The sequence below is a fragment of the Cyanistes caeruleus genome, unplaced genomic scaffold (assembly GCF_971803275.1).
Source record: "Cyanistes caeruleus unplaced genomic scaffold, bCyaCae1.hap1.1 HAP1_SCAFFOLD_338, whole genome shotgun sequence".
Classification (NCBI taxonomy): Eukaryota; Metazoa; Chordata; class Aves; order Passeriformes; family Paridae; genus Cyanistes; species Cyanistes caeruleus.
In genome coordinates, this window is record NW_028256106.1 from 2,501 (window position 1) to 7,500 (window position 5,000).

Consider the following 5,000-nt stretch of genomic DNA (forward strand, 5'->3'; position numbering starts at 1 on the left):
AGTCCAAGGACACCTGAGGGGCTCGCGGGGCCACGCGGCCGTCACACAGCCCGGGACGGTAAAGACGCCCTTGGCCCGGCACGGCGGGAAAGGGACGCCAAAACCTCGCCTGCGACGGGAAGCGAATTGGAGAGGAGACCAACCCTGGCCGAGCACCGGACACACCGCCGTGGGCTTCCCCATGACAGAGAAGCCCCGGAAGGAGCCGGCCCGCCGGGGGCCCTCTCCGACGCGACCCGAAAAGCCTCATCGATCGGGTTTTGTTGGTGTGGGGAGGAGAAGAGAGGAGGAGGAGGAGGAGGAGGAGGAGGAGGAGGAGAAGCAAACGAGCGTGAAGAACAGGAGCGACGACAAGGGCCCCGCGGCCACGGTCCTGGGACAACGGCAACGGCAACCCCAACGTGCGCGCCCCACCGGCCGACACCGCCACGGTCCAGGCGGGCAGCGGGCGGACGGCCGCGGGACTCCGCGTGCGTGCGTGCGAGCGGGGAACTCGTCCCCGAGAGACCGCCCCCGCGGGCTCGGCGCCGTCGAGCCTCCTCGACGCGCCCCCGGGGCCCGCCGACGCCGGCGGGCCGCTTGGCTTTCGGGACAATTTCGGCTGATCGCAGCGGGAGGAGCGCGCGGGGGGTGCCGCCACCCACCCGCATCTGCGGACAACGGTTCCCTCTAACTGGACGACAACGGCAAAGATGGGAGACGCCACACACCCCGCCGGGGGCCGGGACGTCGGGGGTTTTCACACCCCTTTTTCCCCTTCCCCGAGGGGAACCCATCCGGGAAAGCGTGCGACAAAAAAAGGTTGCCACCGACCGCGAGAGGCCACGGGGCCCCCCCAAACCCGGCTTTAGCGCCCGGCCTCGCGGCGATCGGCTTTTTTTTTTCCATCCCCCGGAAAAAAACAAAACCAAAAAAAAAAAAAAAAACCGGGGGGGAAACGGCAAACCAGGAGCAGAAAAAAACGATAAAAAGGCACATGGCGCGTCGCAGGACCCGTGCTAGCCACGGGGGCCGCGGGCCCGGGGATGGGGGGTGGGGGCGAGGCCCGCGCCTCTCACTCCCCAACGACACCACCGCCACCCACGAGGTTTTTCTCCCTGCCCCCCTTCGCTTTTCGCTTGGGGGCGGGGCCCGCACGCCTCTGCGGACGCTTGGCTTTTTCTCGGTGCCGCGGCTTAGGGCCGCAAAAGGGAGCGGCGGGCAGAAAGCCCTCACACCCCCAGAAAATACGGAGGAGACCGGGCGGGCAGACCCCCACGCTCTGCCCCGCACGCCTACAAGCGAAAGAAAACGAAGCGGGGACCCCGTTCGCAACCCAGCCCGCCGGGCCACGGTGGCTCGGTCCGCACCGGCCACGACAACTGAGGAAGGGCGAGGCGCCGCCGCCTCGCCCGCGCCATCTCTCTCTCTCTCGGCCCGGGGGCATTTTTCCCCGTCGCGTTCGGGTGTCCGCACGCGGGCGGGGCCGGCCACCGCGGCCGGCCGCCGCCCCTGAAACAAATTCCGCCCGCAAAAGCGCGGGTCCCCGGCTTAAGGCCGAGGAAGGGGGAACGAGGGCCACAACAACTCGGGGCGGGGGACACAACCCGGTCTTCGGGGACGGGCCGGGGGTGGGGTGGTAAAGCCTCGAACGAAGCTCGAGCAACGGTTAGACAGAGGCGCCCCCGGCCGACGTCTGCCCCCGGCTGCCGGGCCCACACCGTGGCCCACCGAGACCGCCAGCCGAAAAACAAAAAAAAAAAACTGCGCCCCGCCGAGGGGGGCCCCCCGGCTTAAGGCCGAGCACATAAGGGACGAGGCGCCGCCGCCTCGCCCGCCAGCCACCGGCATTCGCTTCCCCGCCCCAGGGCTGGGGCGGGGGGGAGGGAGGCGGGACTGGACCGGAATCGGCAGCAGCACGACCAGAGCGGGGGGGACCCGCCTGCGGCTTCTCTGCCTCCTCCACGCCCTTCCCTTCTCGCCTCGGCCGCCCGCGCGGCAACACTCTCTCTGGGCAAGCAGCACACGCTTCCTCGGCATCACGACAAGCTGGCCCCCCCCACCATCGGCACGATGGGTAGCACGGGGGAAGCGGGACGAGCCCCGCGACTCGGTCCCGCCGAGGCGGCAACACACTCCCTTCTCTCTCTGGGCAAGCAGCGGCAACGACGCCTCCTCGGCCTGGCAAACAAAGCTGCCCCACCGGCACGATGGGTAGCACGGGAAGCGGGACGAGCCCCGCGACTCGGTCCCGCCGAGGCGGCAACACACTCCCTTCTCTCTCTGGGCAAGCAGCGGCAACGACGCCTCCTCGGCCTGGCAAACAAAGCTGCCCCACCGGCACGATGGGTAGCACGGGAAGCGGGACGAGCCCCGCGACTCGGTCCCGCCGAGGCGGCACACTCTCGGTTTCTCTCTCGGGCCTCCCTTGCCGGCGGCTCTCCCCTTCGTTTCTCTCTGAGCTCAGCGCCGGCGACCGGCCGGGCGGCCGGCCCGTAGCTTCGCCTCCGGAGGACACAGGCACGGTAGCAGCCTGGGGGAGACGACCCGTTACCTCGCTCCCATAATACGGAGATACGTGTCCGAGGCCGCCGATGCCTGCAAGTGACCGTAGCGTACGTGACCGGGGCAAAGCGGCGGCGCTAGCCGCCTCCTAGCATGACGTAACTGGAGGCAGCTGAAAACAGCGACCCCTTGGTGAACTTCCAGAGCCGGCGCGGACACCAGGTCTACCTCGACCGCGGACACCACGTCTACCCCGACCGCGGACAGCAGGTCTACCCCGGCCTGGGACAACACGTCTACCCCGACCGCGGACAGCAGGTCTACCCCGACCGGGGGACAACACGTCTACCCCGACCGCGGACAGCAGGTCTACCCCGACGGGGGGACACCACGTCTACCCCGACCGCGGACAGCAGGTCTACCCCGGCCTGGGACAACACGTCTACCCCGACCGCGGACAGCAGGTCTACCCCGACCGGGGGGACAACACGTCTACCCCGACCGCGGACAGCAGGTCTACCCCGGCCTGGGACAACACGTCTACCCCGACCGCGGACAGCAGGTCTACCCCGACCGGGGGACACCACGTCTACCCCGACCGCGGACAGCAGGTCTACCCCGACCGGGGGACACCACGTCTACCCCGACCGCGGACAGCAGGTCTACCCCGACCGGGGGACACCACGTCTACCCCGACCGCGGACAGCAGGTCTACCCCGGCCTGGGACAACACGTCTACCCCGACCGCGGACAGCAGGTCTACCCCGGCCTGGGACAACACGTCTACCCCGACCGCGGACAGCAGGTCTACCCCGACCGGGGGACACCACGTCTACCCCGACCTGGGACAGCAGGTCTACCCCGGCCTGGGACAACACGTCTACCCCGACCTGGGACAGCAGGTCTACCCCGACCGCGGGACACCAGGTCTACCCCGACCGCGGACAGGAGGTCTACCCCGGCCTGGGACAACACGTCTACCCCGACCTGGGACAGCAGGGCTGCCCCGACCACGGGCAGCAGGTCTTCCCCGTCCGGGAGACAAGGGTACCCCGCTGAAATTTGCCTCGTGTCCCGCCACCGGGCCAGGCCTGTCAGGCGGCCCCGGCCCTGGGTGGACCCAACCTCCCGGGGCCGCCCGCCACCGGGGTAGTCCTGTCGGCCGCCTCCGCGCCGGCCGCCCCCTGCGGCTTCTGACGCCGTGCCCGGCGGCGGCGGTGGCGGCGGCGGCGGCGGCCTGCCCCGGAGGCGGGAGACCGACCTGTGCGCCCCTCGGCCGTCGGGTAGCTTCGGCGGCCCCGTCCCTCCCGATATTGCCGCTCCCTAGACCGAGGCGTATTTTTGACCGTTGCTTTATTTTGCTTTTTTTCACGCACGCAGGCACGCAGGCACACGCCCTCACCCACGGCCACACGCGCACCCACCCCTTCCCTTCTTCTTTCGTCTTTTTCCCGAAAGGACGGCTCTCGCGTCGGGGCGGAACACCAACGCTTCGCCGGGATCCGAAATTCTCGGCCCATCCCATTTCCGTTCCTGCGTGCGCGGCCGGACGCCTCCCAGCCGAGCCGACGGGCGGCTCGCGGCCCGCGCCCGGCCTGCCGACGCGCTCGACCGGCCGCGGGGCGTCCCCGCCACGCCTGCGGGGAGCAGAAGCGGCACCGGCCAGCCGGCGGGACCTGGGGGCGGACAGCGGGGGAAAGGAAGCGGGCGGGAGGGTGCGGTGGGACGCGGCGGGAAGAAAGACGCCGGCCCCCGGCGTGACTCGACTCGAATCGCCGGCAGAAGCGGCGAGCGGGCGGGCGGGCGGCCGGCTCTTCGGCGGTCCGCGGAGGTCTTTGGCCCCGGGCCCGCCTCCGGGGGCTCGCCGCCGAGGCGTGCGGGGCCCGGCACGGAACCGCCGCTCCCGCGGCGGCGCCTTTCCGGGCTTTTCCCCGCCCCCTGCTGGGCGGGCGATGCCGGCCCGGCGGCCCCGCCCTCCGACGTCACCCTGCCTCGGCACCTCCTTCCGGGCTTGCCCCGCCCGCCCCCCTGCTGGGCGACGGTTCGGGCCGCCGCCGTCGGCCCCTCCCCGCCCACGCCCCGGGCGGCTCCTCCTCAAGCGGCCGGCCGCTCGGCACCGCGACAACGCCTGCGGGGGCTGAGGAGCGGGCCGACGGGGCCGCCGGCGGCCTGAGCCTCGGCGCCCTCCCTTTCCGAGGAAGCTTTCTCGCCGGCGCTCTCTCGGAGGCTTTCGCGCCCACGGCGGCTTCCTTCCCGCTCGGCCCCCGGCCGGCCCCGCCGAAACCTGCAGGCGGACGGCGGCCCCGCCGATCGAGCCAGGCGGGCAGAAACCGAGGCGGCGGCGGGGCCGCCGTCTGCTCGCGCCCGGACGGGGGAGGGAGCGCCGCCGGCTTCTGAGGGCTCCCTCCTTTCCTCTCGGGGAGACACGAAGGCGGCGACGCGCTCAGGCCGAGAGGGGCGGGCCGCTCGACGCGTCCCGCGGCGGCCCGCCGGCCGACAGCGGCTCTCCCCCGGCG